This window comes from Trichomycterus rosablanca, chromosome 18 (genome assembly GCF_030014385.1).
Source record: "Trichomycterus rosablanca isolate fTriRos1 chromosome 18, fTriRos1.hap1, whole genome shotgun sequence".
NCBI lineage: Eukaryota > Metazoa > Chordata > Actinopteri > Siluriformes > Trichomycteridae > Trichomycterus > Trichomycterus rosablanca.
The window spans coordinates 8,592,496-8,606,016 of NC_086005.1; the positions used below are offsets into that span (position 1 = coordinate 8,592,496).

General features: G+C 41.3%; 1 protein-coding gene across 2 annotated transcripts in view; it reads left to right on the top strand.

Annotated features, from left to right (window-relative positions):
* Positions 1-13,521, top strand: part of fgf11b (fibroblast growth factor 11b) — a 42,868-nt gene that overhangs the window by 12,274 nt on the left and 17,073 nt on the right. The window lies entirely within an intron of this gene.

A 13,521-nucleotide genomic window follows, 5' to 3' on the forward strand; every position in this document is an offset into this window, starting at 1 on the left:
ATATAAGGATGCTGTAAGAATGCTGTGAGGATGTAAGAATGCTGTGAGGATGTAAGGATGCTGTGAGAATGCTGTGAGGATGTAAGAATGCTGTGAGGATATAAGGATGCTGTGAGAATGCTGTGAGGATGTAAGAATGCTGTGAGGATATAAGGATGCTGTGAGGATGTAAGGATGCTGTGAGAATGCTGTGAGGATGTAAGAATGCTGTGAGGATATAAGGATGCTGTGAGAATGCTGTGAGGATGTAAGAATGCTGTGAGGATGTAAGGATGCTGTGAGGATATAAGGATGCTGTGAGGATATAAGGATGCTGTGAGAATGCTGTGAGGATATAAGGATGCTGTGAGAATGCTGTGAGGATGTAAGGATGCTGTGAGAATGCTGTGAGGATATAAGGATGTTGTGAGGATATAAGGATGCTGTGAGGATGCTGTCAGGATGTAAGGATGCTGTGAGGATGTAAGGATGCTGTAAGAATGCTGTGAGGATGTAAGGATGCTGTGAGAATGCTGTGAGGATGTAAGGATGCTGTGAGGATATAAGGATGCTGTGAGAATGCTGTCAGGATGTAAGGATGCTGTGAAAATATAAGGATGCTGTGAGAATGCTGTCAGGATGTAAGGATGCTGCAAGGATGTGGTGAGGATGCTGTGAGATGCTTTGCTTAAGAAAGTAACAAATCTGAACTGTTTTAGTATTGATGCCCACCACAGTGTAGCACTACAGCCAATGTTCTCTTTATTTGCACCAATCTAATATAAAAATCATTTATAGTTAACTGCATTCAGATGCAAGTCCGCAGTTCAGTATTTTACAGTTTAATATTAAACATTATTTAATTAATTCTTTAAAACAGTACCATGGTTAATCTTTAAGTACCTCTATTCTGTAGATGTGATGTAATATATAATTAATATAAATGACATGCTGCTGGAGGTTAACGAGATTGTCAAGCCTACAAAGCTGCGATTTTGAAACACTTGGTCCAAGCGAGCTTTCATTACCACAAGATCAAACATCTAGAGCAATCCATCACTAAATAAATCTCTATGATTTAATGGGCTTATTTGGCTGAAGCTTCTCTTTGCAGGAATAATGAGAATGTAAACATCAGATTATGCCGTCACATAGTTCTGGGATTTGTAAGGGTTTGCACTGGATTTAGGGACTTGGATTCCAGGAGTACACAATTAAAGCAGAGGAGCTGAATACATTTGTTTGGGATTTTCATTCTGGCAGTATGTTCAAAACTCAAAATAAATCTCTAGGTCTCTACACTTGGTGTAGATGTATATATCATGTCTGAGTAATTTATCTGCACAGTCAATTATTAATTTGTATTAACCACTTCATCCTGGTTAGAGTGGTGGTGGTGGATCTGGCACTACCTGTATCAATAGGCACAAGGCAGGACATACACCCTAGACCAGAGATGTCACAAGTCACCAAATACAAGTCAAAGTTAGGTCACAAGTCTTCGGGCTATAGTCCAAGTCAAGTCTAGAGTCTCTAAGCTGTGTAAAATATTTTTTTTTTTGTCTTTTTCTGTCCTTCCGCCCTTTTAAGCGTGTCTGAAATCTTTGAACCTGCAGATAAACATGTTGGAGCTCAGTAACTGTCTCAAGCCAGGGTAAGCTTAAGGTAAGGAGATCTATAAGAACTGTAACTTATCTAGCTGGAATGACAACAAAACGGCTAGCATGAACTAAACAAAGCTATCTGGCTCTGTTTTTAGATGCCTTATGAAGTCTGATGTGGTCGATTCAGTCTCTTTAATCTGTTTCCCACATTCTTTGCACGTTGCCACTCTACTCTTAAATCCCAGGATTTTTAACTCCCTGTAGCCTAAGGGTAGCACGTACGATGCTCCAGCCATATATATGAAAGCCCCAGGACTTACACTGGCAAGAGCCCTGTTAAAATTTATGTTTCAGGTTGTAGCCACCCCTCGGGATGAGGGAATCCTAAGAAATATGGATCTGGTAAATGGGCAAGAGAGAGGTTCCCTAATTACACAGGCACCATTAATTTTGAAATACTGCAAATTGATGTACAAATTGTTTATGATAAATTAGGTATATAAAAAATAAACAATCCTTTAATCAGAATTAATTAAAACAAACAGTATTGCTTTCTTTAAAAAACACATCCAGTGATCAAAGTGTTTACAGATTAGGAAAGCAGTATAAGCTTTATACTGAGCAGGGAAGCCATAGCCTAGTGGTTAAGATACTGGACTAGTAATCAGAAGGTCACTGGTTCAAGCCCCACCACTTCCAGGTTGCTGCTGTTGGGCCCCTGAGCAAGGCCCTCAATTGCTTATACTGTAATGTAAGTCGCTTTTTATAAAGGCGTCTGCTAAATGGCGAAAATGTAATATGTAAATGTATAATTTGGAAAGGTCTTAGGATAAAGGACAGGGCATTAGGGGGAGTAAAGATATATAGTAAAAGGGTTATAATATAACTATAATGGTCTGGGAACCAAACCAGGTCAGGGCAACTACTACTCGATACATTTTACAGTCCATACATCGGACGGCACGGTGGCTAAGTGGGTAGCACTGTCACCTCACAGCAAGAAGGTCCTGGGTTCGATCCCCAGGTGGGGCGGTCCACCTGGTCCTTTCTGTGTGGAGTATGCATGTTCTGTGGGTTTACTCTGGGAGCTCCGGTTTCCTCCCACAGTCCAAAGACTGATGCAATGCAAGTGAGGTAAATTGGAGACACTAAATTGTCCATGACTGTGTTTGATATAACCTTGTGTTAACTGAAGAACCTTCCTGTCATGAGTGTAACCAACATGTAAAACATGACGTTAAAATCCTAATAAACAAACAAACAACAGTCCATACATCAGTCCAAGCTAAATTGTGCCAATGCAGCCCAACAATTAATATAGACACCACTGTTTTGGCTCGGGTCTAATGGTCTTCACTAATTACTGCTCATAAACATTATTAAACAATTATGCACTGATTTAAACTGCTTGGCTACTTTTCCTTAAAGCCCATTATAAACAATAACCAATAAGTAACAGCAACAACAACAGTAGAGAAAAATAAAACAATAATTGATTCTGCTCAGCAACTTGCAGGATCTTGTAATAATACCAGCCTGTAAAATTTAGCATCTGCCTGACAGGGTAAAATATGCTAATAAAATCATTTCATCTATGCTAGTTACTTTTGTTCTTTAAAAAAAGAACAAAAAAGAAAATACGTTTCTCGGAAAGTCCACACTAAACACTAAACTAATGAGTATTTACTGTTTATATTACAGTACACTCACCTGCTTAATTCAAAATAAGCACAATGCACAAAAGCACAAATAGCATAGCGGCCATTAGCAACAGTGCTCAACTGTTAAAATAGCAAGTTGCTAAAAAGCTCACTAAACAATAAAATATCAACTTACATTAAACTGCTGCAATGTCCAGCTCCACAACCAATTTTCCACAGAATTAGGTTAATTAGGATGTTAAAACAGGTAAACTCCAAAAATTAAAGGTTAAAAACAACCACTCATATTATGAGCGCGCCAAAACTCGAGTTAAAAGGGCGACACTTTACTAAAAAAGGCGACGCACTGTTAAAAGGGCAACCACACACGGCTATATTTATACAGTGCTTTCAAAGGAAGGTGGGTCCCACCAGTCACATTAGATACTACTGCCTGGATAATAATGAAAAGACTCGAGTCCGAGTCGAGTCGGGAGTCATTATGGACGACTCTGAGGTGTATGCGACAATTATTTGTATGCAACTCAAGTGCGACTCAGACTCGACTCTAGCTCGATTGCCCATCTCTGCTCTAGACATGGTGCCTGTTCGTTACAGGGTAACACTTACTTGTCTATTGATTCACTTACTTACATCTGGGCTAACTCAAAGCAATCTACTTACTGGTATAGTATTAGGAAGTAAAGAAATCATGTAGCTTGCTGAACTCCTTACAAAAAGTGAAAAGATAAAAAGAGGTGATGAGGTAAGGATGAAATCAAGATCCATCAGTAGCTCACACCTCAGTCACAACGATAAAGACCAATCTGATTATATACTGTATCTGATTAAATGGGGTGATATTTATTTTTTTAATTAGTTTATTGTATTATTTATTTCTTTATTAGGATTTTAACATCATGTTTTACACACTTTGATTACATTCATGATATGTATAATGTATAATGAGTGTATGAGAAAGTGAGTGCATGAGTGTGTGAGTGAATGTATGAGTGAGTGAGTGTAAGCAGAGAGAGAATGGATGGAGGGAAGTTCTGCTCTGATAATGAATTTGGAGGGGGGTGAGGAAAGCCCCTGTAGTTGGGGCTTGCTCTGTACCCGGGTGAGAAATGCCCTTGGCTGTTCAGTGGAGTGCAGCCTGTAATTACACCGCACTCTCTAATCCAGATAAGATCAAATGCAGCAGCATCACCTCATAGCTTCACACAGGTTTACAGTCAGGAAGAGAAGGTGCAGTAGATGCTCAAGGTTAACGTCCATAACCTCCATCGATCCAGTCAAGTGTCCGTCGATAAGGGTCAAGCTCAGGTTACATCTGTACATCTTCATCAACCCACATCTGAAGAATTTTGGGTTTTGCTGCTTAATATGATATACTGTACACTGATTGTAGACACATGCCCCTGAATTTGATGGACCAAAACAATGGGCATTAATATGGAGACCACCCACCCTCTTTTCTATTAAAATCTGTGTCAGTTTACTCAAAAGAGCCTTTGTGAGGTCAGGCTGATGTTGGACAAGAAGGCTTGGCTCAAAATTGACATTCCAATTCATACCAAAGGTATAAGTTCATCAAACTCTGCCATGTCTGCTTTGTGAACAAAGATAGCCATCCTGGAACAGGAAAGCACCTTCACCAAACTGTTACCACAAATGTAAAGCATCAGATTTATTTTAGATAATGTATCTTATTTTTATTTATTCATTTATGTTTCCCTTTTTCCATTTGCTCTTAATCTAGTCCCCAGTTCCCTTCTCAAACCTCTCCAGATCATCCATTGCTAGTGCAACTAGCAAACCAATAATTTGGAGGGCTGTCCACATATTTTGATTAAACTGTGTAACCTATGTTATCCTATGTTAAAGGATATTTCAAGGAGATAAAAACACCTTCAAGAACAAATGACCTTTTATTGGTCTTCCATTTACACCAGTCTATTATGTTTCTTTGCACATTGGCCTTTGAAACAGAAAGATTCTGCCATGAATTAAAGTTTTGTGAAGCTTTCAATTTACAAACCAAGTTCCAAAAAAGTTAGTAGAGTATTTAATTAATTAAAAGAAATATCTCATGTTTTTGGAATGGGTCCAGTTGGGCTCAGTTGCAGAATCTATTTGCCACCGCCATACCAGTGATGGCTAGCAAAGGATACAAGCAAGGGCAGGTGATTGATCTGTGGGTTTCTTTTAAACTGATAATTAACTTTGCTTTATTAGTGTTAATATGCTCCAGGTGGGAGTGTTTCTATATTACGGTTTGTCTGTAACAGACTTAAATCCACGTAGCTTGGTTGCATGTGGTGCGGCACATGCATTGCCATTTGGCCACCTTATATTATCTATTTTAGCCAAAGTATTGTTCTACCTTGGTCGAGCATCCTGCACTTGGGTTCATTTACATTCTTGTAGGTGTGGAGCTACACCTCACACTTTGGGCGGCACGGTGGCTAAGTGAATAGCACTGTCGCCTCACAACAAGAAGGTCCTGGGTTCAATCCCCAGGTGGGGCGGTCCGGGTCCTTTCTGTGTGGAGTTTGCATGTTCTTCCCGTGTCTGCATGGGTTTACTCCTGGTACTCCGGTTTCCTCCCACAGTCCAAAGACATGCAAGTGAGGTGAATTGGAGACACTAAATTGCATGACTAAACTTGTGTGAACTGATGAACCTTGTGTAATGAGTAAGTACCGTGCCTGTCATGAATGTAACCAAAAGTGTAAAACATGATGTTAAAATCCTTGTTCTGTAAAAGGTACTGACCAAATAGAAGTGAATAAAACAAATGAAATGAGTTTGTTTTGGTGGACCCCTCTGGACAGTATTCGAAGGTCTGCAGCACCCTATGCAGGGATGAAATGCTCAAAACTTTTAGGACAGTCGTAACTCTTTTGAGCGATTGTATCTGGCCAGCAGCAGCAATAATGTTATCATTGTTATGACCAGCATTACAATCAGCATCAGTGCTGGCATGCAGGAGACTCGATGCTGCTCCACTGCTGCCAAAAGTCATTTTTACTGATTACATTTTTATAACGTCCCTCCAAGGACGCAGTTTTTCTGGCGTAGAGGGACAACATGAAAATGGATGTAATGGCTCCCATTCAAATTCCCTTTTCTCTTCATAATTCAGCCAGCAGTATTGCACTTTTTGCATGGATACCTGACTATAGGCTTGTTGGACATCCTATTCCAAAACCATTGGCATTAATTTGAAGCTGCACTCACCAACCAACTGGGATGAAATGGAACACTGATTACAAGTCAGACCTTCGCATCTAGCATCATTAGTCTTGCATCATCAATGATTTTTTTAATTGAATACTAATGGTTACATACTTTTGGCCATTTAATGCATTTATGACATCATGTTAGATCTTCATTCACTTTGGAAGAATAAAACAGCTTTGGGATGAATTTGTAGGTGGGTTTAGTCTAGTGAAGGACTTTCTTGTGATCTTCATGACTCGTGCAGCTCAGTTACACCTCTAGAGCGAGACAATGAAAACCAAGTGAATGCTAATTAAAGTTCACTGTTGTGTGGAATTAAATTAGCCAGAGCTTGTGATGTCCATTATGTCCGCTATGAAATAGGTTTACATACAGTTGTAAGAGATGTAGGTCATGCTAGTCTTTTAATGATTTCTGTTAATGCATTCCATGGTCCCATAGAACTGCATATATTTTAGGCTAGTGTAAAATAATGGGGTTGTTTTTGACACTTATACACTGAAAATAACACAAATATAATATAAAAACACTGAAATAAAAAGCTGATTCTTACAATTTCTCAGCACCCTGAGCTGTAACACAAGTTTAAAAGTGCAGCTAAACACAAATACATGTGGATGCTTTCAGAATGGATCTGATGGTTATTCCACACAAATGCAGATCCGTCTCATATTTGCACTTTGATGACGTCTTGCTGCACCGCTCAAGCCAAGCGCTAAACAAAGTGACTGTTCATTGTTAAGTTTAACTAATATTGGTAATATTCTGCCCCAAACTTGACTTTTCAGTACAGTCCTCATATTTGGATGTGTATTGATTAGTGTTTTAGGCAATGACCTGCTGGAACACTTCATTGCATGCAAGATTGAATTACTTTGAGACAATCTTACATCCATTTTATGCAATGCATCAGTTTCACTGGCAGTAAAAGAGCATTGTAGTACCACCACCACGCTTTACAGTAGGTACTGTGTTGTTGGGTTCAAATGCCTCACTTTCTTGGTTTTTGGTTCATATCACCACAAGATGACTTTATCTTCATCCATGTAATCAGCAACACATTTAAGGTTCCAGTTTTGGAGCAGAGTTTTGTCTCATGCGTGAAAGCCTTCAAGCCACAGATGATGTAAAACTTGCTTGACTGTTGTGACAGTAACATCTTTTCAATGATGGGAAACCTGCTGTGTGAGGGTTCTTGGATTACATTCAACTACTAGGAGAAATCTCTCTTTGTTTTCTCTTTGTTTCTCTTAGCTTAAGAACCCTTTAAAGGGGGCAGTCAAACTAGCCATATTTATATGAACACAGAGTAGTCAGCACCTGGGGACAATCATAATTGCCAACAAAGCTTCAATTACAAGCTGCATAATTTTACTTCAAGTAATATTTCAGAAATAAATTTTCAGTGATAAGCCAAAACATTACAACCACCCGCCTAATGTGCTGACTTTCCATCACTTTGATGTCCAGTTCCAATGCCCACATGCCCAATGTAGTCGCTAATCTGCAATTTTAGCCACATTAGTCTTTTGTTGGTCCATACCAACACCACAGCCTGAATGTCCTCTGGCATCAATGAGTCCTGGCCAAACAAAAAGCTGTCTGTGGTTCGTGACTTATCCCACTTTGGACCACTGTCTGTAGATACTTTCCATCACTTTGATGTCCAGTACCAGTGCCCCGCGTGCCCAGTGTAAGTGCTAATCTGCAATTTTAGCCACATTAGTCTTCTGTTGGTCTGTACCAGACGCCACAGCCTTCATATCATTGGCATCAAGTCCTGGCCGAATCAAAAAGCTGTCTGTGGTTCGTGACTCATCCCTCCTCGGACCATTGTCTGTAGGTCACCATGTCTGCTTCAAAGATACTTCAGCTCAGTCGTCTGGCTACAATGATTTATCAACGCAATTGGGCAACTGGACGTGCTAAAAGGGAGAAAAAGGGGAGAAAATGCATAAACAATATATATATATATAAATATATATATACAGTGTATCACAAAAGTGAGTACACCCCTCACATTTCTGCAAATATTTTATTATATCTTTTCATGGGACAACACTATAGACATGAAACTTGGATATAACTTAGAGTAGTCAGTGTACAACTTGTATAGCAGTGTAGATTTACTGTCTTCTGAAAATAACTCAACACACAGCCATTAATGTCTAAATAGCTGGCAACATAAGTGAGTACACCCCACAGTGAACATGTCCAAATTGTGCCCAAAGTGTCAATATTTTGGGTGACCACCATTATTATCCAGCACTGCCTTAACCCTCCTGGGCATGGAATTCACCAGAGCTGCACAGGTTGCTACTGGAATCCTCTTCCACTCCTCCATGATGACATCACGGAGCTGGTGGATGTTAGACACCTTGAACTCCTCCACCTTCCACTTGAGGATGCGCCACAGGTGCTCAATTGGGTTTAGTCCATCACCTTTACCTTCAGCTTCCTCAGCAAGGCAGTTGTCATCTTGGAGGTTGTGTTTGGGGTCGTTATCCTGTTGGAAAACTGCCATGAGGCCCAGTTTTCGAAGGGAGAGGATCATGCTCTGTTTCAGAATGTCACAGTACATGTTGGAATTCATGTTTCCCTCAATGAACTGCAGCTCCCCAGTGCCAGCAACACTCATGCAGCCCAAGACCATGATGCTACCACCACCATGCTTGACTGTAGGCAAGATACAGTTGTCTTGGTACTTCTCACCAGGGCGCCGCCACACATGCTGGACACCATCTGAGCCAAACAAGTTTATCTTGGTCTCGTCAGACCACAGGGCATTCCAGTAATCCATGTTCTTGGACTGCTTGTCTTCAGCAAACTGTTTGCGGGCTTTCTTGTGCGTCAGCTTCCTTCTTAGATGACGACCATGCAGACCGAGTTGATGCAGTGTGCGGCAGATGGTCTGAGCACTGACAGGCTGACCTCCCACGTCTTCAACCTCTGCAGCAATGCTGGCAGCACTCATGTGTCTATTTTTTAAAGCCAACCTCTGGATATGACGCCGAACACGTGGACTCAACTTCTTTGGTCGACCCTGGCGAAGCCTGTTCCGAGTGGAACCTGTCCTGGAAAACCGCTGTATGACCTTGGCCACCATGCTGTAGCTCAGTTTCAGGGTGTTAGCAATCTTCTTATAGCCCAGGCCATCTTTGTGGAGAGCAACAATTCTATTTCTCACATCCTCAGAGAGTTCTTTGCCATGAGGTGCCATGTTGAATATCCAGTGGCCAGTATGAGAGAATTGTACCCAAAACACCAAATTTAACAGCCCTGCTCCCCATTTACACCTGGGACCTTGACACATGACACCAGGAAGGGACAACGACACATTTGGGCACAATTTGGACATGTTCACTGTGGGGTGTACTCACTTATGTTGCCAGCTATTTAGACATTAATGGCTGTGTGTTGAGTTATTTTCAGAAGACAGTAAATCTACACTGCTATACAAGTTGTACACTGACTACTCTAAGTTATATCCAAGTTTCATGTCTATAGTGTTGTCCCATGAAAAGATATAATGAAATATTTGCAGAAATGTGAGGGGTGTACTCACTTTTGTGATACACTGTATATATACAGTGTATCACAAAAGTGAGTACACCCCTCACATTTCTGCAGATATTTAAGTATATCTTTTCATGGGACAACACTGACAAAATGACACTTTGACACAATGAAAAGTAGTCTGTGTGCAGCTTATATAACAGTGTAAATTTATTCTTCCCTCAAAATAACTCAATATACAGCCATTAATGTCTAAACCACCGGCAACAAAAGTGAGTACACCCCTTAGTGAAAGTTCCTGAAGTGTCAATATTTTGTGTGGCCACCATTATTTCCCAGAACTGCCTTAACTCTCCTGGGCATGGAGTTTACCAGAGCTTCACAGGTTGCCACTGGAATACTTTTCCACTCCTCCATGACGACATCACGGAGCTGGCGGATATTCGAGACTTTGCGCTCCTCCACCTTCCGCTTGAGGATGCCCCAAAGATGTTCTATTGGGTTTAGGTCTGGAGACATGCTTGGCCAGTCCATCACCTTTACCCTCAGCCTCTTCAATAAAGCAGTGGTCGTCTTAGAGGTGTGTTTGGGGTCATTATCATGCTGGAACACTGCCCTGCGACCCAGTTTCCGGAGGGAGGGGATCATGCTCTGCTTCAGTATTTCACAGTACATATTGGAGTTCATGTGTCCCTCAATGAAATGTAACTCCCCAACACCTGCTGCACTCATGCAGCCCCAGACCATGGCATTCCCACCACCATGCTTGACTGTAGGCATGACACACTTATCTTTGTACTCCTCACCTGATTGCCGCCACACATGCTTGAGACCATCTGAACCAAACAAATTAATCTTGGTCTCATCAGACCATAGGACATGGTTCCAGTAATCCATGTCCTTTGTTGACATGTCTTCAGCAAACTGTTTGCGGGCTTTCTTGTGTAGAGACTTCAGAAGAGGCTTCCTTCTGGGGTGACAGCCATGCAGACCAATTTGATGTAGTGTGCGGCGTATGGTCTGAGCACTGACAGGCTGACCCCCCACCTTTTCAATCTCTGCAGCAATGCTGACAGCACTCCTGCGCCTATCTTTCAAAGACAGCAGTTGGATGTGACGCTGAGCACGTGCACTCAGCTTCTTTGGACGACCAACGCGAGGTCTGTTCTGAGTGGACCCTGCTCTTTTAAAACGCTGGATGATCTTGGCCACTGTGCTGCAGCTCAGTTTCAGGGTGTTGGCCATCTTCATGTAGTGCAACAATTCGTCTTTTAAGATCCTCAGAGAGTTCTTTGCCATGAGGTGCCATGTTGGAACTTTCAGTGACCAGTATGAGAGAGTGTGAGAGCTGTACTACTAAATTGAACACACCTGCTCCCTATGCACACCTGAGACCTAGTAACACTAACAAATCACATGACATTTTGGAGGGAAAATGACAAGCAGTGCTCAATTTGGACATTTAGGGGTGTAGTCTCTTAGGGGTGTACTCACTTTTGTTGCCGGTGGTTTAGACATTAATGGCTGTATATTGAGTTATTTTGAGGGAAGAATAAATTTACACTGTTATATAAGCTGCACACAGACTACTTTTCATTGTGTCAAAGTGTCATTTTGTCAGTGTTGTCCCATGAAAAGATATACTTAAATATCTGCAGAAATGTGAGGGGTGTACTCACTTTTGAGATACACTGTATATATATATATATATATACAGTATATATATATATATAATATATATATATACATGTATATGATTTTAAAATCATTAATTGGCAGATACTTTTCTGGAGATTGTCGTTTTATTCTATAGATTGAAAATATTTGATCATGAAAGCTGGTTTAATACCAGAAAGCTGTCAGAAGAAAAATGCATTTTAATTGTACCACTGGCATCATGCCAATGAAATGGAGCGCTAACGTCTCTCATTCTATTCACCAAACATCACTGGATTTCAACATTTTAAATTCAGGTTTTCAGATTAGCATAAAACCACATGCTCTGAATCTCCAATGCTTTTTGCTTCCAAAGACTCTTGATCACCATTTTTCCTCCTCTTCACTGTAATCCCTTTTCTAAATTTCCCCCTAAACATTATCCATGACCTCTGTGCAGATCTCTGTATTCGTCCCCCATCACGCTCATGCATGCTTTTCCCTATTTATACCCACAGCCACCCCCAGCCCTACCCCGCCTCGTCTGGGTAGAAAATAATCTACTCAGGATAAACAAGAATACCAGAAATCGTTTGCTCTTGGTGATGTGCGAGACATTAACGACTCTCATTAATAGCTTTAATTCATGAGCACTAATAGCTCTTACGTCAGACTGGAGGAGCTGAAAAAGCTGGTACTCAGACTGGCACAAGCACCCATTAAAGAGGATGGTACAAACCCACACATAAACGCATATCAGAGTGGAAATGGAGTTGTTCAGTGAAAAAAGAAAGAAGGAGGTGGAGGAGGATTAAGAACATTTTTCCACTGCACAAGAACTCAAGAACCGGCCCACGTAGTTTCAATCAGCCTGCCATCACAGAGCAGTCCTGAGTTTTAATCGACTTGCTAACAATCACACTAGATGGCCAAAAGTATGTGGACAAAATAATTTGTACAATTGCCTGATTGCGCCATGCTTCCTCCACCAATGCCAATCCCCGCTCTGATTGAGGAGAACAAAGCTAACCCATGCCCCCTCTGACATGTGGGCAGCAGCCGTATGCATTTTGTCACCTACACTTTAACGAGTGCATTGCGGATCAGCACTGTGTACAGAGAGACACACCCTGACAGCACTCTTTTCCCGTCTCTGTGCAGGCGCCATCAATCAGCCAGCAGAGGTCGTAATTGCAGTAGTTATGAAAGTCTCTATCCGGCTAATATCCCACCCCTATCTGAACAGCAGGCAAATCGTTGTTCATGTGGCTGCTCAGCCCAGCCGGCAGGCAGAGCTAAGACTCGATATGATGTATTTGAGATCCCAGCTCTGGTGTTCAGCATGTGTTGTACCGCTGCGCCACCTGAGCGGCCTGAATGGGCTTTTTTGACCTTGAACTAATAAATACAAACAAATGAAAATATGTATTCATAAGGATAAATAATAGTAAAAATATTTAGACACCACAAAATAACATTCTACACATAATCTATGGGGGGTGGGTGGCATGGTGGTGCAGTGGGTAGCACTGTCACCTCACAGCAAGAAAGGTCTCATTTAAATTCCCGGGTCAGGTGGCCAGGGTCCTTTTTGTGTAAAGTTTGCATGTTCCTCCTGTGTCTGTGTGGGCAGTGGTAGCTAAGCAGTTAAGGTACTGGACTAGAAATCAGAAGGTCGTTAGTTAAAGCCCCACTAGTGCCAGGTTGCCAAACTTTAAATGACATGAATGTTAAAAAAATATTACATGTGATATGTAACTACAAGGGCTAGCTACAGCTTTCATTCATTTAATACGTTTTTACTATTCATTCACTCACTGTCCTGGTCAGGGCTGCAGTGGGTCCACGAGAATATACACATACATGCCGTAATCATC